Genomic DNA, 22690 nt, shown 5'->3' on the forward strand with positions numbered 1-22690 from the left:
GTTCCTCAGCCTGTGTAGACTCTCCGACACCCAGCCCAAGCCCTCCTTATCCACACCAAAAAGTCCCTGCGGCTAGGCCGGGAGGGTTAACAGAGCTGGTGCCCAGCCTGGCGCGGACCAAAGGAGACAGCGGGGAGACTCCGAGCCCACCCCCTGCCAAGCCGCCAGCCAATGGGCGCCCGTGGGGACGATGGCGCTGTGTCCCATTGGCTGCCAACCTACGTGCATAAGAGAGAGAGAGGCAGGCCGGGCAGCATTGTTATCTTAAGACACTCATCTGGTGTCTGAGTCTGCAGGTGACACTGCTTAGGTGCGGAGCGGGAGTCAGAGCAGGGGCTCGCGGCTGCAGCCCGGACTGGAATACGCCCGCCTCAGAAGCTGCTGGCGGCGGCCGGGACAGCGCCTCCGCTGCGCCTGAGCATCCCCTTCGCACTGGCCCGGGTTTGGGCACCTGCCGTGCGGTGCGAGCTCAGGGACAGGTCTGCGGGCAGCAGAGCGAGCCCTGAAGCCGGCGGAACGGGCTTTGCCCATGTGCTAGGCAGTGATTTCGGGCCAGGGAGCAAGAGGGTGAATCCCTTTAGAGTTGCAAGGAAGGAGAGATCTTGGGTTCCTCTTCGGTGGACAGACAGGGGACTCTCCAGGTTTGCTGTTGCACTTTCCTTCCCTTTCCCACCCGAATGCGCTGAAGCCCACTTCCAACCTGCTTTGGGTGCCAGGGATCCAGGCTGCTTAGCGGAAGGCAGCCGGCAAGTGGTCTAGCGGAGGCAGCGGCGGAGGCAAAGCCCAGAGCAAGAGAATTTGAAAAAAGACTTCCTTTCCCTCTCACATGCTGAAGGAGAGGCATTCGCGTTTCCCCAAATGAGAAAGCCACAAGAAATCATGAAGTAGAAACTTTGGAAAGCTGCCACTGGAGATGTTGCACAAAAACCTGGAATCTTTTAGGAGTCTCCTCCCAGTCGGTGGACATTTGGGGAGCAGCTGATACAGCCAGGAGGGCTCTTGCAAGGATCCAAGGTAACAGTGCAGGGTTCGGGTGGTTTTCCTCTGTCCCCTTTTCCTTGCCCTTTCTGCTATGTTCCTTGGTAAGGGGATCATTTGCCCCCTTACTACCCTATTGCCCTGTTGCCTGGCAGTTGCAGGCAGAAGCAATGATCCCATCTGGTAGTTTCTGTCTGGTGGAGCTGAGCAATACAATTTAGGGTTTAGCTAGAGATGGCCCTGTTACTGCTTCCTGGTGTGCATGACTGACACCCGCTTGGGCACGCTGCCTGACCTATATTGCTTTTGCCTGGGCTAAGTCCTCAAAGTTAGTGCAACTCCCATTAGCTTCAGAAAATTCAACCGAGCTGCATAATTGCAGAAAATGCCCAGGACTTCTGCCTGCTGAGCTGAGACTGTACGTGGTTCACTATGTTTGAGAAGGACCCCAAAGAGCTGAGGCCATTCTACATGATACATCTATACTCGCATGTTCCTAGAGCTCAGTGACATGCCTGTAGAGTCCTGTCTCTTCCTCCCATGCACATACAACTAAGAAAAAAAATTCTGAAGAGTGAGCCCCGTTGGCTGCAAATAGTCTCCCCAGGGTGGTGGCAGGAGCCCATTGATTGAGTTGAGACTGGCTGCACATTGGAAGGAGGGGTCTGCTGACATTATCTAGCCATCTCTCTCCCTGGTTCTGTGATCGCCTGAGTACACAGTCTAATGCTTCGTGTGTGTGTGTGTGTGTGTGTGTGTGTGTGTGTGTTCACAGCTGTATGCAGGAAGCGGGTTGCCAACAGAAAAACCATGCATGTGCAGCTTGCTGCCCAGGCTCCAGGCTGAGGGTTCCTTCCTAGTAGGAGCCTGAACTTGGGAGCTGCTGTTCCAGCCCAGAGGAGTTTCCTCCTCACCAAGCAGTCCCAATGCCTGGTACATATTTATCCAGGGTATATAGACCTAAGCCAAGTATTATCGAATAATCAAGCTCATGCACTGTAACGTGATTGAACAGACCCCTCTGTAAAGAACTGTGTGTGCACTCTTCCTAGCCCTGGAAGCCCATGCCCTAAGCAGGAAGAAATGTTTTGTGAAAAGGGGAGCAACTAAAACAGGCCTGCTTACAGCTGGGTAATCTGGGCCTTCTCCTGCAGGGACAATAATATGTCAGCATAGACCCATCAGGAGATTGAAAGGCATGTTGTTAGTCAAGTATTTCTACCTCTGTCCTTCTCCAGACATGGGTATGTGGAAGAAATACTCTCTGATCAGGCTCTCTAGAATGCATGCAATGCCAGTATTAACCAAGCAGCTCAAGTATTTCACAGAATCCCCTGGGGGGCAGTCTGATGACATCAGGCAACAGCAAAGGGATGCTGAAGTTGGTGTTTTCTTTTTTGACTTCACACAGTTGTGGGTATGTTATTTGTTTAAGGCAGGACTCTCAGAGTTCCCGCTCAGCCAGAGTAAGATGCTTTGCAGCATTGGGGGCATGACCAAGCAATGCTACCACAGTGTTCCTAGATTTTTACCAGTGTCACTGCTGCTGCTACTTTGGGGAAAGATGCATGCTTTGCTTCTTGAGGAGGGTTATGATTTGGGTAGGTGCGGAGCATGGATACTGTGAGATGTTTGAGGAAAAGGTAGCAAATGTCAGACCAGGGTCTTCCCTGATGAGGGAGGCTGCCTCAAAGGGTTTGACAGCTGAGCTGTAGGCATGTAGAAGACAGAAGCATCCCTGACTCTGGCCTCTCCTTCCTCACCAAACAAGGGGCCAGCTTGTCACCCGGAATGGGGTGATGTGTGCTGCAGTGTGGGCACAACAGGAGGAGAGAAGGGGATGGCTGGGGAGGGAGGAGGGTTCCTGCTCTGTTAGCACTAGGCCACTCTCAAGGATGGAAGCATCTTCTCCTATCTGGCCCTTAAAGATCATCCTCTGGGTGTTTCTGGCCTCGTAACAGGTTGTTTACTGAGCAAGGCCAGAGGGCAAAGAACAACCCTGCGTCATCAACTCCTTCTGATCCCCAAGCTAGCCACTGGGGAGCTTCACATCAAAGAGATCCCCTCCAGGGACAGGGACTGTGCTCCAAAATCCCTCCCCTGCTCACAAACAAGAGGTAATCTGGAGGGACTGAGACATCTATGTGGGCACTTTCTGCTGACTGGGATGCTTAGAGTTGAGGTTTCCTGGTTAATGGCTTGTTTTCCCCACTGTGCAGTGTATTTTTGGCAATTCAAGTATTTCTCTTAAATAAGACCTTGTCTACATTTTATAATGGCATCCTTTTCCAATGGGCTGGGGGCATGGCAGGGAGCTCATCTAATTAATCCTCACATGCCTTATTGTCTCACTGATCTTTGATTACCTAAGAAGTAGAACTAGAATGATTTTAGCCCCCTTTTTGGAAAAGCAAGGGCAAAGGACCTCAGGAAGATGAACCAACTGCTCTTACTCAGGGCAATTAAGGGAACCTATGGGGTAGGGTGTGGGTCTCATCACTGCTAAACCAATCTCAGGCTCCATGACTCCTCCTAAGTAAGGACTGGCTTAATCTCATGCCTGTGATCTGATTCATTTTTTTTTTTTTTCTGAACTCTACAAGAATGGGAGGTTGCAATGACATACACCTTGTCCTCTGGCCCTGAACTAAAGGCTTTGAGGGGTAAAAGTCTTAAAATAACCTTGCCTTTGCCCTCAATGATCTTACAGTCTAGTTAGGAAAACAGGCTTACATCTGGGAAAAGGTAAATGGCCTTATACATTCTAAGCAGCAGTTCAATACAAGAGATTTGAAAGGCTGACCTAATTAATCTAGGATTGATTGGTCCAGATAATGAGAGCTATCAGTATTGCAAGGAGGGACCATTGTGCTACGCCAGGGGGGCTGGGGTGGGATTTGTTTGAAGAGGGAGAAATGGGGAAAGGACTCTAGCTGACAGGGACGCAAGGGCAGCACAAGCTGAAAGCCTGGAAACATCAGGTTTATGTGATTCCATGGGGTTTGCCACTTTCCTACTTGTATCATGGGAAGACCATACACTTGGGTTAATTATTTGAAGCACATAATGGCCTAGAACAGTGGTTCTCAACCTTCTGGCCCTTTAAATACAGTTCCTCATGTAGTGACCCAACCATAAAACTATTTTCGTTGCTACTTCATGACTGTAATTTTTCTACTGTTATGAATCGTGATGTAAATATCTGATATGCAGGATGGTCTTAGGCGACCCCTGTGAAAGGGTCGTTTGACTCCCAAAGGGGTAGCGACCCACAGGTTGAGAACCGCTGGCCTAGAGGAAGCTTTCCTTTGGCCAGGCAGAGGACTGAAATGTTGGACATCTCATCAGCCATTGAAATTTACCTAGCCTTCCACCCACTCTGGAGCCTAAGTCATACATTCTGGGAAAACAGAACTCAAGGTCAGAGAGCTAATCAACACCATATCACAAAAACTGGATGAAGACATTGAGGGACAGCAGGCAGATTTCAAGAGAACATGAGAAAACATTTTCATATTTTTAGAATCAGGCTCCCCTAAGAGAAAACCCTGCTTTTCCTCCATTTCCTGTTTCCCCACCCAAAAGTCCCTGTTGGGGTTTACTTAGAGCCAGCAAAATACCAAAGCCTTTAGGCATTTCACATCGAGCAGATTTTCAATCTTAAGATTCTTGAGCATGCCCATGTACATAACCTCTTGTCTCCCCTCCTCTTTCCCTTTTAATAAAACATATGCTGTAGCAGTCACAAAGGAGGCAGCCACAAAAAAGCAGAAGGGGTGGGTGCAGGATTGCCTGCAGCTGTACCACCGAGTACTGTGACTGCTCAGCTGAGCAGCAGAGGGGAGAGGCAGTCTGCCAACCAGGGCAGGGCCAAGGAAGGGCCAAGGGCTGCAGACCACCAGGAGATTGGCTGTGACCAGCCAGCCACACTCATTTGCTCCAACACTGAGCCTGATCTCCTCGGAAGAAAGGTCAAGGCAAAGCATAGGTCCCTTGAGACACAACTACCCTATTCATTGGTCTGCACTGGGTTTGGAGACATCCATTCACCCTGAAGGTTCCTGGTTGCTTGGGTGGCCCCATTTCAGCATGGAGGACGTCCCTATGAGGCAAGGAGAGTGAATGACTTACCTAAAGTCACATCCTATTTGCTCTCAGGTCCAGAGGAAAATGCCCAAGAACCCAGTCTGTTTGATTGCTTAGTCCCCGAGTTTGCCCCGGGGACAAGTCTTGAGGGATATGTACTTTCTCTTGAAAATCCTGCCCTTGGCCTTGTTGTCACCTTTCTTTCCAGCGTGAAATGATCCTGCAGCTGAATGGTGAGGCCACTGCCTTTTTTCTTTATTCTTTGCAAGTGTCCATGGCCATGTTTGGGGCTAAGATAGAGGTCCAGGCCCATGTGCCTGTGGTTAGTGATTGTGGTTAAAGCCTCTTCTCTTTGGGAGTGAAGACTGTCAGCTCAGTTATGCTTCAGACTGGGGACTGCAGAGGGCAGGTCTCATCTGACCAATTAGGATGCAGTTTGATCTCTCTTGCAGTTGTCACTCTGTCTTGAGGATGGGAATAAAGTTGAGTACTGAGATGACAGTGTGGAATCTTTACAGCCAGTTCCATCATTCCTTTTACGGACGCTCACATGAAATGCACGCATTTGGGGAGTGCTGGATTGAACAGAGGGTGTGGCAATCTGATAGCCCCCAAGACTGAGCCCTAGCCTGCAGCGGGCTACCAACAAACTAGACACCAGCCACATGTAGAGGATGAGAACTTAAATGTGTGCTCTAAGTGTAAAACACATGATGAATTTTGAAGACTTAGTATTAAAAAATGACAATAAAATATCTGATCAGTAATTTTTAAATATTGATTACATGTAAAAATGATTGAGTTAAATAAAGTATATAAAGGTTAGCTTCATCCATCTCTTTTTACTCCTTAATGAGGCCACTAGAAAAGTTGAATCATATATGTGGCTCGCATTATATTTCATTTCAACAGCGCTGGTGTAGGCCCTGCAGAGGCATGTGACAGGAGGAGCCAGAGACTTGAGAATAGAGATCATGGAGGGAAGGGTGACAAGCAGCTCGGGCATCTGGGCATATGTTTCTGAAGTCTAAGGGCAAGGAGGGCACAGGTGGCTTACATTGGCTTTTACTTGAGGGACCTCCTCAACTGACTCATCCCACCTAAAGCATTTGAGAAGCATTGAAGCTGTCACTTCACACGCAAACAGTTAGCAGGTAGGCTGCCAGTAATTTTATCCTAATATTTTTGAGTTTCTGCCTGACAGTAGAAATAACCAAATCAATTATCTTTAGGATTTCACTCCAAAGTGTGAGGAGACAATAGCTGGGATCAGCTGGGTGCGCTTGATTTTCCAATCCCTTTCTTCTTTCTCATCTTGGCCACATTATCATCTCTCCTTCTGAGAGCTTTCTTCAAACCAGACATGTAGATTGTGTGTGTGTGTGTGTGTGTGTGTGTGTGTGTGTGTGTGTCTGTGTTGGGGTGAGGGAAAGGGAAGAAACAAAAGACACGCTGTGTTCAAGATTCTTTTGTGGGCCTATGAGTAAGAAGAATGGGGAGAAGACATCCTGATTGAATTCCACTTATAATTACAGATTTGAACTTCATCATTCACTCATTGTTATTCCTCATTGCAATAAGGTTTGGCCACAACCTGCACTCCTTTTTTCTCAGCATTCCTCAGTTTACAAAATGTTTTACAAGCTTTCTCTCACCTGATTCTCACAACACCCCTGTGGAATGGATGATAGCTCCATTCAAAGTTTTCCATGATCTGGCCCCAAACATCTTTATAACTGAATCCTACTCTTTGTATGCACTTCATTCAGTCTGGCTTAATCAAACTGGTCCACTTAGTGTTCTTCAATGTTAACTATGTGAAGTGGGAATCATTACCTCTCTGGGCCTGTGCTTCATCATCTATAAATAAACAATAGCATGCCCCATCTTTCAAAGAGTTGTTCTCAATATTAAATGAGATAAAATATATTTGGTGGCAAGCACAGTTCCAGGTGCATGGTAGATGCTCAAAAAAATGTCAGCCTCCTTTCTTACCCAAGGTCTTGACTTTGATATGGCCAAGATGAAAATGTCCAAAGGTGAACTCATTATGCATCAATTTCACACATAAAACGATTCCCTTTTCCAAGTTCCCTGCTTTGGTTAATGGCACAACCAAACCCCCAGAGACATTATTAAGAAATATCGGTTGTCCTGGGCCCTACTTCCTCTCACAAGTCCCCCCCGCCCAAAAAAAGAAAATGCAATCAATCCCCAGGATCTTACACAGCTCACCTCCCAGTGGTTTCTCAAAGCCAAGCCCCTCCCCCTGCCACTCTCTTTGTCAGGTTCTCCTCCCTTCTCACCTGGACTTTCCCAATAATTGGTCTCCCAGTTCCTTCCCTTGAAGGCCAGCCAGGCCAGCCTCCCCCTTGCAGTGGTAATGGTAAATTTGATTATGCTTCTCCCTTTATTGTAATTCTTCAATGTAATTATTGTCAGAATAAAATTCCACTTTCTTAGCATGGCCAACAGATCCTTTATGAGCTTGTCTAACAGCCTCTTCTTGCATCTCTCCACTTCCCCTTCCCCCTACCCCTCTGCAACCTGAAACAGGGGCAGCTCCCTCAGCACCCCAAGGCTGTGGGTGGGCTGTGCTGCTTTTCTGCAGAACCCTGCCCTCTTTTCTGTCCCCTAAGAGTTCCTGAGCATCAAGGTTCTAAAGATGACCTCCTCTGTGAAGGTTTCCCTGAGACTCAGGGAAAGAATTAATTGCCTCCTCCTCTGTACTCCTACATATCTGCTGTAAACTCAGTTTTTGCACTGTACCCACCACACTGTAATGATTTGTTTATGTGGTTATCTTCTTCCTCAGAGGCAGGGTTGGGATCGGGTTGTAAGACATATTTCTCAGGAAATATTTATTCAGTATATTATTACAAATATGTGCCAGGAACTCTTCTTAGGCACGGGGCGGGAGGGGGCGGAGGGAGGGTCAGCAGTGAAGAACAGATAAAAGCCCTGCCATCGAGTTGCTCACATTCTAGAGGGAAGATAGAATGATAATCACAATAATGATCATTACTAACATTGCTGATTAGAGCTAACATTTTAATAGTACTTATGTGCTAGGCATGGTTCTGAAAGCTTTTATATACATCAACTCATTTACTTCACCGAATGATCCTGTAATTCCCATTTTAATAAATCCTATATTCTCATTTTATAGATGGTGAATTGGAGGCCCAGAGAGGTTAAAGCATTTGTCCAAGGTCACACAGCTAGTAAGTGAGTAGCTGGCATACTTACCCAGTTTAGATCTTGAGTCCATACTGCCTATTGCTATGGTATCCAGAAAACAAACGAACATGTAAACAAAGAAATCAATGCAAGTGTTTCAGGTACTGATAACGAAGATTATTAAAATAGAGTAGGAGAGGGTGGCTGAGGTGATCAGGAAAGGCTTCCTCAGGAGGGGACTTTTAACTGAGGGCTGATTTGTCACTCAAGGAAGTAGAAATCCCAGGGTGGGTGGAGTCTGGGATGTAAGGAAGAGAAACTGTACTCTGTGTCTCCTAGGCTCCAGCGGCCCTGACCTTGGCCCCTCACCATTGGAGGTATCAGACTTGGTCCCTGGTGGTCTTGGGGAATAGCACACTGTCTGAATGTCCCCATGCCTCTCCCCAATCAGACCACCTGTTCCTTCGGTTATTTTGGGTTAAGTTATCTTACAAGACATCTGGTTTGCACACACACACACACACACACACACACATGCACACGCATATGTCCCTGCTCTGTGGAACCACTTTATTTCACTTCTCTCCTATGAATGATGTGTCACTCAGAACTTTAGTGAAGTGACAGGCACAGGCACATCAAAAAGGCTGGAGACAACCCAGAGACATGAGCGACAGGGGGACAGGAGATTATTCTTTAGCAAGAGGAGAAATGGGAATTTGTTCAGGGAGGACATACAGATGAGGGTGCTTCTGAGATGCTGACAGTGTTTTGTTTCTTGACCTGGGTGGTAGTTTGTGCTATAATTTTCCATATATAATGTACATAAATGTATACATATACACATATAGATGCACCTGTACATGCATACCTACATATCCACACACACACCACAATACTTGTATACACACACACACACACACACACACACACATATATACATGTATATATATAATCTTCTCTATGAATATTTCTCAGAATAAGGTTTAAAAAATATTCTGGAGGGTAGATAGAGCAGGTGGAGCAAGTTTATACATATTTGATATACATCCAAAGCCTACTTAATGATAAAATTGTTCATTATTACTTATATTATCTCATTAAATTTTTTCACAATATTATGAAGTATCATTCCTGTTTAGAGACTGATATTGAGGAAGACTGAGCCCAGAGGAGCTGACATTCAGACCCTGCAGGAAGCACTGAGAGTCAACAAGGTGGGCACAAAAGGCCTCCAGCTCTGGCTCAGACAAATTTGGGCTTCAGTCTAATCTTGGTTACTTACTGTGTGACCTCAGATGTGTTACACAGCCTCTCTGAGCTACACTATACCTGTATTAAAATGGAAACCATAAACCATTATCTTGTACAAATAGCATGAAGCGTAGAGAAAATGATTCAAAAATTTCAGCAAAGTTACCTGCCACAGTATAGGCATTCAGAAAATGGCAGCTGATGTTTGGTTTGTGTCCCCAAGTAGGAAAGCACGTAAGACACGGACTTCCATGGAGAACAATGACATTTAGCTGTGGCCAGAGTCAGGCAGTAGCTTCAGTATATGCTGTTAGGTGCCAGGGAATCCGGAACTTCCTGGCAATAGTTACCATATGCCAGTCACCATGCTAAGTGCTTTCCAGGCACTGTCTCCTTTAATCATCTAACAACCCTCTGAACAGGGTTGTTATCTTGTTTATAGAAGACGAAATTAAAGTTCAGAGAGACTGAGTCACTAAGCTGAGGTCATGCAACTGGGAACTGGCAGAGCTCAGATTTGAACCCATGTTGCCAGATCCCAAAGCACATGCCCTTCAATACTGGGCTTTGCACGGTGACCACTGTCTTTGGCCACATCTAGGGGAAGGGCACCTCCATGGTCAAGGTCAAGGTAACTGTTCTCAGGTCTACGCTACATCAGTCAGGAGTGGGATGGAAGCATCATTAGACACTGGGGGTGGGGAGGGGTGGCAGGGTGGTTTCTGGGGCAGGTCAAGTGGGCTGGTGCACATTCAAAAATGCCGCACAGTTTCAAATGAGTACTTAGTATGGTGGGCTGAACATTTCAAGTGCCTCTGTTTCTGAACACAGGCGTGCTCCTTTTTCAAAAGAGTGGGCCTTCAAAGCAAGATAAGGTTTGAGTGTCCTTAGGCTTGGAGAAAAGGTTTCCTTGAATTACACAAGGATTTATCAGTGATTTTTTAACATTTTACAAAAGCAGTAGAAGACTCTGAGCAAACAAATCCTTACCTAGAACCCCAATACCTGAAGCAGGTAAAAGAGCAGGCCTGGGAGCCTGGAGCTCCCCCACCTGCCACTTCTTTTTCCTCACCCACAGTGGTCCCTGAGTCACCTTCTGGGAACCTAAATGTTGTTCAAAACACACTGGAAACCACCACACTACAGAATTCCTTTAAAAAGCAAGACCCGTGATTCATTTCAAATGACATACCAAAACTGATTTTTAAAATAAGACTCTTCCCAACGCCCACCCACCTGTGAAGTTCAGTGAGCCTGGGACAAATCGCTGTTGTCCCCCTTGGTTCTGGATGCTTGAAGTTGCATGAAATTCCATGCCTGCTGCGTGTCAGGCACAGTGCACCCCCAGTGGTAAGATCTTAGTCAATTCTAACAACTTCCCAGAAGTAGATCTCATTATCCCCATTTTGAAGATGAGAAAAATTAAGTATAGAGTGGTTAAGTCAATTATCCAAGATCTCGTAGCTTGTGAGAATGGGATTCAAACCCAAGCCGTGGGAGGGCTAGAGGGCCAGGGTCTTGCCATCTGCTGCTGCGGCCTCTTTAAGCATGGACCTGCAATGACAGTACCTCTCTCCAAGTTTGTTACTTTGTCCAATACTCCTCAGTTGTGTGATTTTACAGAAAAATTTCTCCCTGGACTCTTTGGCTTTCAGTGGCTCTGCTTTCATAGGGCACTGCAGTCTCCTAGGATCCAGGCTGTGGTTCTCCCTCACTATCCCTTCCCATCTTCATCCCCAACCTCCTGGCCATGGGTGTCCAGCTCCAGTGGCAGGGGGAGCTTGGTGATTAGGGGACACTGCCCTGCCCTGCTCTCCCAGGTCTTGTGCAGGATCCTGAGTGCCAGGGTGTAGGTCTGGGGTGGTGTGTGTGTGCGTGCGTGCGTGCGTGTGTGTGTGTGTGTGTGTACGTGAAGATTTCTGTGCAGCTACAGTCTCCTAGCCTGGAGGTGGGGCTTACTGGAAGAGTGTGCAGTGGGGCTGCAGAGGGAAGTCCTTGAAATCCCCTTGAGGCAAAGGAATGCTCAAGCCTCAGTGAGGAGTGCAGGGCAGTTAACTTCTGTCCCCTGCCCCCCTGGGGTTTAGCCATTCAGCATATTGTAAACCGGCCTTCAGGCAGGAGCAGGGCGGGTGGATGAGCAGTGTTCTGTGGATGGTGGGGTCCTGGGGGGCTCCATGCCCCTGTCTCTGTCTCTTTCCAAAATCTCAGCTCTTTGGGATTTGGGCCCTTCAGGAAACCAGAGCAAGGTCAGCATCCTCCTGAAGCCTCGGGGCACTGGAGACCCCTAGAGGCCAAAAGCTGTGTTACACGCCCCCCTGGCCTTGGAGGTGCAGTCAAGGTTCTTAGAGGAGGTTGCTGAGGAGTGGCTGGTACCTTTCCTAAAACCCTTGCTTATAAGTGCAGTCCTGGCAAGCTCCACAGGGACACATGAGTGTGTGTGTGTGTGTTGGGGGGAGGGGGGAGTGCACCCACGCACGCGCTAGAAGCAATAGAATGGTCCTCCCTCCCTCCCTTTGAATGCCAGCCCCACAGTCAGTCCTCCCCACCACCTCCGTCAAAATGGTATCTTTTCCTCAGAGATCTGCACACCTCTCAGTAACCCGATCAACTAATTTGTGCCGAAGTAATAATGACTAGTAATGATTTAATATGCTGCCCTCTCAATTAACATTCCAGCATTTAGAAAGAGAAATTCACAGATTTTAAGCCAAGTAGGAGACTCATGTTCTTTCCTCCTGGGAGGAACTGTAGGCCCCTCAAAATGCACCATGCAGACAGCTGCCCATTCAGGCACAAGCTGCATCTCTGCTCATGGGAGCAAGGTGAGGAGGCACTGTGCAGGGAGGAGGCAGAACTGCCCGCAGCAGGCTGCTCCGCTCCACCATCCGCCAGGCAGCCTGTGCTGGTGGGAGCAGACACAGGAGACCCCGCTCCTTCCACCTCCTCCAAAGCTAAATGGGGATTTCTCTGACTGAGAGAAACCCAAGGCAATCGAGTCCATGAGGCACCCACATAGCCTTCGCTCAGAGGAGAAGCCTGGAATGCAAGGGTTCAGAGAAGTGCCTGCTGTTGTCTAATGGGCTTTCCCTGAAGCACGAGATGCCCTCGGCACTGAGAGAACAGGCTCGGCTGGGGGATGACTAACTTGAGCTCACGGTAGGCTCTGCTAGGTACTAGCTATGTGACCTTGCCAGCCTCGGGTTCCACATCTGTCAAATGGATATACTAAACCTTGAATCATGGGATCATTCTGAGTATGAAATGAAATTATGCAGAATTAGCCCTCCCCATAATGTCTAGGGTATAAGGAGTGCTCAATAAATGGCACTTCTTTCTCTTAATTCTCTTATTGTTTCATTTATTATTTTTGCTCTCTCCCGAGCCTGGCGTGCAGGGCAGCATCCAAATGCTGTCTTTATTATTTACAAGCAGGCGAAGCGATCCAGCCTCCTAGGTGTGGCTGGCTTGGTAATGGACTAGATTTCTTTCCAGGTGACAGCAGTGTAGGGGATATTTCCCCCCTTCTGCTTGGTTTCTTTAAATGTATCTCACAAATGCAGTGAGCGCAATGGATTTGGCAGTGACTTAAAAAGACTTAATGCATTTTGGAAAGAAAAAGAAAAGCCACAACAAAAACTGGTTTGTTTCTGTGATATATGGTTCGTGTGATGTGACAAAAATCCATTTTTATGCTGAGGAAAATTGGCTAATTTTAAAGCAGTTGACACACGCCATATGCAGATAGAGAAATGATAGATTTTGCTCGGGCAAACAACAGAAGAGCGCAGAGCGGTACGTCTCTGTTAGGGCTTCAGTTGGTGAAATTCTTTGGTGGCAGACCTACTCCACCACGGAGAGGACGGCACAGTGGACAATGGCCTGGCGTGGCCTCAGGTGCTAGAATCATACATTCAAGCATAAAGATGCCAAACATCAAGCTTGGGACACAGACACTGTGTTTGCATGACATGAGTGAGAGGAGACTTAGGAACGCAGCCATATTGTAAGCTTTATGCGTCAGGAAGTAAAGAGTGTATAAAACTATTATCTGGATAAGAGGTGGGACTAGTGCAAAGGATACTGAATTGTTGAGCCACCCTGATTTGGAGCGACTCCTGAACGTTCCTTCCGTTGAACACATGGGTGATTTTTAGACTTCAAATGCTACTTATCATGTCCTTGGATTGGATCCTCTGGTCTACATCTCTGCATAAATCAAATTGAAAGGGGAATCCCACGTATTTTTATTATTGCTAGTTAGAGCAAAGAAAATACATATGAAACTAAGATGCTACAAAGGTTGCATATGAAACAAGAAATGATTGTAAAAAAGTCAGAGATAAGCTGTCTGTTATCTTGCTATCTCTCCTATAGTCCCGTTCCACTGTCAGCTAGCTCCTAGTACTGTGTAGGTCAACATGATTCCCAGCCCTATTTCAGGTTGATGATATGCACTTCTGCTTGACTCCAAAAGCCTTTTTTATTTTTTTTATTTTATTTCTTTCAAGGCAATATTTAATTAGTGACTGCAGAGGGGAAAAGCTGAGTAGCTTAGAGAAGGTTTACGGTTCAGGTCTGCAGGACTCAGCAATTTGACATTCTAATCCTGTTATTTCTCACCTGAAACTGAACAGAGTCAGCAGGGTTGGGGCTTTTCTCTGCCTATAACTCATCTAGCTATTAGGTTTCCCCATCCCCTTACTTCCCACTCTCATCCTTTGCTTTGTTGACTTCTTTGTCCTGTTTCCTACTGCCTTTTTTTTAGGATATCAAAAAACCAAACAAAAATCAGTATCTTGGTGGTTCATTTGTGACTGAGCCATTTAGAAGAGAACTGAATTCTTCCTCTCCATACTTTAATTCCCAACCCACTGTATCCCATGTGAACTTGACCACTAAGGTGACTACAGCCAAAGTCCTACAGTGATGCTTGGCAAGAGACTGAGCAGTGTCCCTGGATCCCCATCTTTTTAAAAATCCTCACCCAAGGACATGTTTTTATTGATTTTAGAGATAGATGAAGGGAGAAGGAGAGAGGGAGGGAGGGAGAGAGAGAGAGAGAGACAGAGACATTGATGCGAGAGAGAAACATCGATTGGTTGCCACCTGTATGCCCCACCTGGGGATTGAACCACAACCTGGGTATGTGCCCTGACCGGGAATCAAACCTGAGACCTTTTGGTGCACTCGACAAGGCTCTAACCAACTGAGCCACACCAATCAGGGCCCTAGATCCATTTTTTATTATAGAGTCTAAATACCCTGAAGTCTGATTTGTCATTGTATTCTGAGTTCCGTGACATGACACCTCACACAGGGGAATCTTTTAATGTTTATGCAATTAAACAAACCTCACATAGCATCCTTTTTTCATTAAAATATGGCTTTCTAGGAGTTAACAGGGAAATTCAGTAGTCAGGATTTTAAATGTAAAGAATTCCAAAATTAGGGAAGTGTTTTCTTTAATGCAGTGGCTCTCAAATTTTAATGTGCACCTGGGGAGCTTGTTAAGTAAAATGCAGAATCTTCAGCCCCTCCTTCGGAGACTCTCATTCTGCAGGTCTTGTGTTACATGTGGAACACTGCCTTTAATAGCAGGTGATATAAAAAGACCACACTTTGAGGAAGACCATTTTAAGGCAATCCAAGTGAAATGTTACCCAACTCAGTTTGGTAGAACATTAGTGTCACTTAAATGGTTAAAAAAATATCATGAAGAAAAAAAAAGGTCTGTGCTTAGAAAACTTGGGGCACATGGTTCTCTTTCCCTTCTCACCCATCCCCTCATAGATAATTGGAGGTCTACAATGTACTTAGAATGTCAGAGGTTCTGAAAATTTCTGCAGTAAAGAAACATGTTTTAATTTCGTTTAACCAACTATTTCCAATATGTATGGATCTTGAAACTCTTATTCATTTCATTTTATTTTATGGCTAAAAACCTATTCAATATTGATGAATTTTGTATGAGAAACATTGCCATAAAGGAGTGGGTGGCACCTACTGGACAAGAAAGGTATTACAGCCCAGCTCTACTATTATTATATTTCCAACAGAGAGAATAAACAAAATGAGTGTGGAGTTGGGGAAAATTGCTAACAGGGGAGACACCTGATAGTCTGGGGGAGTGTTTGTCATATTAGCCATCATATGTTAAGCATTTAATAATTACCAGGCACTTTTTTACATTTTTAATATGTATTCATTCATTTACTTCTCAAAACAACCCTGTGAGTCAGACACTTTTAGTATAATTGTTTCACTGAGGATGACACTAAGATACTGAGAGGCCAGTGTCTGCTCAAGATCACAAAGTTAGAAAGTGGTAGAGTAGGATTTGAACCCAGGCCGGCTCCCTCCAGTCCTGCCCTGTTAACTGCTCTATTAGACAGGAGCAAGGTTCTGGACATTTCTGCCCGGGAAGAATGACAGCACAGAAGACATGCCCTAGGATTCTCTTCCATACCTGAGGGCCTGGATTCATCTCCCCTTATTTATCAGAGAATTATTATGAAAACTGTTTGAACTTCTGAAAGATTTTGCTGTACTTACATACAAGATATACTTAGCAAAACAACCTGAGAAGGCTGATTCATGAAGACGAATTAGGTGCATATTCTGTGCCTACAAAATCCCAAATTGGGCTGAAGATCTGGCCGGCCTGCTGTCACCTTGATATGTGATGGGACAGCCTGGCCCTTGTCCCTGTACCAACTCTCAACCCCCTCATGGTTCCTGAACATGGGAGCTATCCTTCAAGGGGCTAGCTGGGCTGAATTTTGGCTTTTGGCAAGTTAGTTCACCTCCTTGGTCCTCTGTTTCCTAATCTTAAAAAGAGTAGAAGGAAAACTAATGATAATGGGTGGGAAGAGATTAACCAAAGAACTTATATTCAGAACCCATGGACACAGATAACAAACAGTGAGGTGAAGGCCTGGAGGCGGGGTCAATGGGAGGGAAAAAGAGGATGTCTGTAATACTTTCAATAATGAAGATAAATTAAAAACAGAAATAAGGAATAAATTTGTAGACACACACACACACACACACACACACACACACACACAGTGTTTGTCCTAGTGCTTGGCTGCTTGGCACAGGAAAGGTATATTCAGCCTCTTGTACTGTAAGGGCCTGGGGATGACACGGTGGCAGTAGGAGACCTTTCCCTGTTAGTACCTTCCAAGATGTTAAGGAGGAGATAACAAGAGGTCAATGTTATGGTCCACAGTGAGAGTGAGAGGGAATTGAGGAAGATACACCTGGGCTCCAAGGCCCTGGATCTTTTCCGAACTACGTGGGGAATGTGGGTCACTGGGGTTTGCAATCCAACCAGGATTCTTGGTTACTTTAATTTCCTTCTTTGTGAAACATGAATAATACTAGTCATGGGCACATCCCACTGGAGTACTCTGCATCTTCATTAATGAAAGCGGGAGAAGTGTCCCACGGCAACCATGGGTAATTTCCCAGCCCTGATTTCCAAAGAACTAACTCACATGTGCCACACTTCATTTTAGACGCTCTACAAATGTAAACACAGTTGCCCCATCTAAGATCAGGAAGCTGAGATTCAGGTGAGTTTGTAATTAGCCTGTGGTCACACCAGACGGAGAAGCAGAGGCTGAATGGAAGTCAGGTCTGTTTAACCCAAATCCCTGATTCCTCCTCCCAAACTCTCAGAAAAGGTGCAGGAGGAAGAAAGAAGGCAGGAAGGACCACTGAGGACTAGCTTCTCAGTGATGAAAACTTAGAAAGAGCGACTTAAAAATCACACCATGATCTTTGGAAACAAGCCTTCCCAGCACCCTCTCTTATACTCCAAGTTCTGTGCTCCCCTAAGTCAACTATTTCCCACTGTCATTTATGCCGCCTCCAGGCTGATGGACCAACCATCAGCCACCAGTTCCAGAAACCCACAGAGATAGCTCGTCATGGGCCACACAGCTTCTTCAAAGGTCTTCTGATCTGAACTTGTTCCTCTGGACCCCCAAACCCCTTGCCAGTAACGAGGCTTAATGGGAGAGTTTTACTTCCCAAACTAAGCATGTATTCTTACTGAATTGAGTTCTCATTCCATTTTTACTTAGATTAGGCCTCATACATCCTGAGCACAGGATAGGAGTGGAGCAGGGACTGAGCCCTCCATCCTCTGGGCTTCACGAGAAGCCTGGGTGATCAGCTGGAGAGAAGGAGGAGGGAGAGGAGAGGTTAACCACAGCAGACCACCTGAGGGCTTTCCTAACCACTCCCATGTGCAGAGTTCTGCTCTACCTCTGCTCATAAGGAGTAAATTTTCCATTCCCCTTATCTGATCAGATACCAGTGGTTAATCATGGACCCTGGGAACCAGGTTGGCTGTGGATTTATCATTGTTGGTTGAAACCAAGTGGTGGGTACAGAGGGGTCGATAACATGATTCTTTCCAAATTTATATGTGTTTGGGAAAGGTCTATAATTAAAAGGATTTTTAAAAACGTGGATGCTGGAGTGAAAGTGTCTTGAGCTGAAAAATTTCAGCACAATCGCTTTCTTGCTGTGTTATCTGGAGCCAATGATTGAAATTTTCCGAGTCTTTGTTTTCTCATCAATATGATAGAGATCTTATCTATCTAACAGGGCTATTGTGGAAATTGAATGAAATAGTGAAATCAGGAGCTTAGCACAATGACTGGTCCACAATAAACGCTGGGTATATAAACAACTATCATTGTTGCTATTATTACCGTTTTATCTTTGCTGTTAGTATCATTTTGCGAGTTTCTCACAGCAGGTACTGTAACTTATTGAGCTGCGTATTCATTCTATCTAGTTCAATTCCAAGTTCATATAACAAGAATAACAAATATTTATTGAGCTCCTCCCAGGTGTGAGGCACTTTCTAGGAGCCTGAGATACAGCAGTGACCTAAGTAGACAAAAAAATAAAATCCAGGCCCTTATAGAGCTTATATTTTGGTGGGAAGAGACACAAAAATAAACAAAAATCGTAATACATGAGTTATATATTTTGTTAGAAGGTAGTAAGTGCTATTGGAAATAATATATAGCAGGGGAAATTGGAGTACTAGAGAATAAATGAGGAGGTAACATTTGAGCAAAGATTACAAGAAGGTTGGGAGGTGAGCCATGTGGATATCTGTAGAATTTTCCCAACAGTGGGAAATTAATACATATTTTCTAGTAACTTCTCAGTAACACTCTTTGATACCTATTGAATTCTTATATTACCATGTAACTTGCAAGGTATGCATGTTTTATTCCACGGTAGGCTCCTTGATTGCTTAGAGTATATATTACACTTTACATTTGTGCTAGTTCACAGAGCTCCCTCTCAGTATTATGCGTAGGTTAAAAACTCAGCAATTGTTTATAAAAAATAAACCCACACCTATCTTTCCTAAGAATAGTTTTTAAGAGCAGAAATTGCAGTGTATAGTTTTATAATAAAACTACACCTCTGTCACTTGTACCTTTATAAAACATTCATCTTTTCTAAGGTTTATTAGCTTGATGTTTTCAATTAAGCTAACTCAGGACAAAACACAAATTAATGTCAGGAAATCTGTAGCTCAAGAGAATTCTTGAAGAAGTGGGAAGGGCCCAGGTAGAGGAGGATAAGGGAGAGACAAAATTCCTGTCATTAATGCAGTCCTAACTGTGACAAAACATTCCAAAAGCATTAACATAAATTAAGAATTGCAGTTATTCATCATGTGATCTTAATTAAAAGCAATAGTTCCATTTAGATTTGATTCCAAAAATCAAAACAAATGACCAAAGAGCAAATTAAGAAAGCTGAACAAAGATACCCAAAGAAAAAGACTTTCTTATGATGCACTAGAGTTATCTGACTGGTGAGACCTGCTCGCCAGTAAGGCCCATTTGGCAATTGGTTTCTTTAGTAACCAAACCTCCCAGAATAGGGTCCAAGACAGGCCTCTGGCCAAGCCCCATCCACAGTGAATGGTGTAAAGATGGCAGAACGATTCACCTGGTTGCCCCTGATTCCTTCCAGAGAAGAACCACAGCCAACAATGGGACATTACCTTCAGGCCTGTTACTGATGCAACCAAGCAGAGGTACTGATTTGTCCTACTTAACACAGACCTGCCCTGTCTGGTGCCCAATAATCTTTTGATTTTTTTTCTTCCAGTAACTGCGTCAATATAAATTATTCTTAACCTGGGACCTGGGCAACATTGATCCTTATTTTATTTTTATTTTATTTTATTTAAAATATATTTTATTGATTTTTTACAGAGAGGAAGGGAGAGGGATAGAGAGTTAGAAACATCGATGAGAGAGAAACATCGATCAGCTGCCTCCTGCACACTCCCCACTGGGGATGTGCCCGCAACCCAGGTACATGCCCTTGACCAGAATCGAACCTGGGACCCTTGAGTCCATAGACTGATGCTCTACCCACTGAGCCAAACTGGTTAGGGCTGATCCTTATTTTAAACAGAGGCCTCAACATGGAGATGTGTTCTGTCCTCACAGAGCCTGATTGTGCTGCTGCCCCTCCCCAGAGGGACCCTCACAAAAGCAGGTTATCTCCTGTCTCCTAAGGCAAGCTCATGCATAAACCATCTTAACGGGAAGTCATGTGCATAAATAATTTAAGCGCAGCTTGTGAGGGAAAAGGAAAGGGAAGGATGGGGGACATTGGTCTCATTCTCAGGAGTCTCTCAGCCAAGATTTGGGAGGGTCCTTGGAGCTTGGTATCAGGTGGCACATCTGTAAAGGTCAACTAAACAGAAATTCCAATTGCATCTTATTGATCCCTTTCTGGAAATCAGTTGACAATGGATGGGGACTGATATTCTAAGCTTCCTGAGAATGTTCCCATCTTTTGCTCTTCTGGAGGCTGATTCCAAACTAAAAAGACTAGGGCAAGCTTCCTTTGGACACAAGCGTGGATCCCTAACTCCCTGGTGGTGGCAGGAGTAGAGGGGAGAATTACATGTCTCTTGAATCTTCCCATTGGGAGAATTGCAAACACCATAGAGATGAGTTTCCTTCTCTGACTGTGTCTCCTTGCTCACTTTTCCTCCCTAGACTGGAGTTAAGTGGCATTTTAAAGAATGTCCTTTCAAGACTATTTGCCCATCTGTCCCCTAGATCTGTCCTTATCCCTTGATCTTCTTCTCTTCCACATACATTTCAAGTTTAGCTCTTTCTGTTTATGTCACTCTTCTCTCCGATCTCTTTCCCCTTGTTCTCTGTCAGCCAGCAAAAACCTCTCTCTTCCCATCTCCAGAAGGAGCCCACACATCATCTGTTGAGGTTGGCAGGCTCCTGTTCTCTCCTCTCTTTCGTCCCCTGGTGGGAGTCAGTCAAGAAAAGCACTTGGGTCCCTTTGAAGCAGCTGTAAGCAAACTGAACGCTTCTGATGGCAAGAGATTTGGAACACCAGTCTGCCTTCTTGGACCCAGGCAAAGGGCCCACAGCTGGGTGTGGTCGGAACAGACTCAAGGGTCAGACGACCTGGTTTCAGTGCTAGGCTTCCCTAGTTATGCGATTATGTGTGAGTCGCATCACAGAGCTAAGCTTCCTCATGGAAAACGTGGGTGGTAGATGGTCACTGTGTCCTCCTCCTAGGGTTATGGTCAGGATGAAATGAGATCATTCAGAGCTTAGCACAGTTGTCTGGCCTGTAAATGTTAGCTCATGTTATCATACCATCCCAGACCAATCGGCAAAAGCTCAATGTTTCCCTCAACAGTCAAGAGAAGTACCTGGCACCTCCCTAGTGCTGAGGGCCCTGGCTGTGTCATTATCTGTCCAGAGAGTATCATCCCTTCAGGAAAGTATAATGTCTCCACCGTCTCTTTAGCCCCAGAGGACTAGTTTACTAATCCAGGATCTCATCACTAGAAAGCCCTAAAACTTGTGTACTATTTGAACAAGTAGTAATTTGCACATAGAAGATTTCTGGAGCTAAATTTCAAAGCGCAGCCTTGTATTTGGAAAGCTTTTAAATGCTAAGCTCTGTTATCCAGACCAACCTTTTCCTTTGGGACCTATATTTCTAAAGACATTTCAATTGAAACCAGATAGAACTCTGGAGAGTAGGAGGAGGAGAACAAACTACTGTAGCTCTTAAGGACACAGGACTTAATGGCCTGGTGGTCCGTTTTCAAGATCTGTTCATTTGGTTCATGTGTTTCACCTCTAATGTGTCCAGAGGAGACCCAGACTGAAAGGACCAAACACTGACAGTTCTCTAGCTGCATATGTTGAAGTTAAAAATTTGCAGTGAATAACTCTTACAAAGATCAGGTCAATTTTCTCCTTTATGTAAAATATGTATTTTTTTCTTGTATTTTCTTTACTACTACACATCTTGATTTAATCTTACATTAAAAAATAAAAGATTATAATGGAAGACCATATTTCTTTCAAATAGGTTTAAAAGTGGCATCAATCAATTGGAATAATGAAAATAATGGGGAAACAACTTTAACTGTGAGACTCGTGTTCACAGTGGAGCAATTATTCCAATTATTGCTGCACTGTGAGCAGAGATAATAGGAGTCTCCTGCGAAGCTCGTTTCCTCTTATTACTTCCCATGTTTGATTGAGATTCCTCACCAATCTTGTAAAGTTAGGAGTGTTCTGATTTGAACCTTCTTTAACAAGGGAAGGGTAGACTTTCTGCAGCGGAGATGAGAGATGAGAGACCTGTAGTCTTTAATTGGCAGCCCACTGTATATGTCCTCAGGCCTCTCAGTGTACCGGTGCGCCCACGTTGGCTGTGGGTGGATGGGCCTGGTAATTATCAAAGGATTAGTTTAAGAGGGAAGTGATTTGCAGAAATATAGGTGAGAGAGAGATTAGGGAGACCCACTGTGAGAGCCATCTGGTCCCCAACTTAGTCTAACTTACTTTTTCCTTTTATAACACAGCCTGGGTCTGTGCATATATGTTGGTTTGTGCAAAGGAAATGAGTCCACCCAAGCTTGACTCTTATTAAGAACATCATTCATTATCTGATACAACTAAGTGTCAACTTTTATTACTACCACTGACCAGTGGCCAGACCTATGTTCAACTTTGGATTTTTTTTTATAGTGGTGAGTCTGAACATGCATAAATGCAATTCAAATAACACTTGAAACTAGTTTTTCCTAAGCCTTCCTACAAATATCTCATTGGAGCAATGAATAGGGGAGAAGGGTTGTCTCCTC

The 22690-nt window shown here is 45.1% G+C and overlaps 1 protein-coding gene across 2 annotated transcripts in view; it reads left to right on the forward strand.

Moving 5' to 3' along the window:
* The first annotated feature begins 298 nt into the window (after nucleotides 1-298).
* BRINP2 (BMP/retinoic acid inducible neural specific 2) overlaps nucleotides 299-22690 on the forward strand; it is a 93547-nt gene continuing 71155 nt past the window's right edge. For both annotated transcript variants that reach the window (XM_070396267.1, XM_070396266.1), the window contains exon 1: nucleotides 299-1014. The gene's annotated coding sequence lies outside the window, so the exon portion shown is untranslated. The remainder of the gene's footprint in view (nucleotides 1015-22690) is intronic.

This window comes from Myotis yumanensis, unplaced genomic scaffold (assembly GCF_028538775.1).
Source record: "Myotis yumanensis isolate MYYU_CA2020_CCGP unplaced genomic scaffold, mMyoYum1.0.hap1 SCAF_17, whole genome shotgun sequence".
In the NCBI taxonomy this organism is placed as follows: domain Eukaryota; kingdom Metazoa; phylum Chordata; class Mammalia; order Chiroptera; family Vespertilionidae; genus Myotis; species Myotis yumanensis.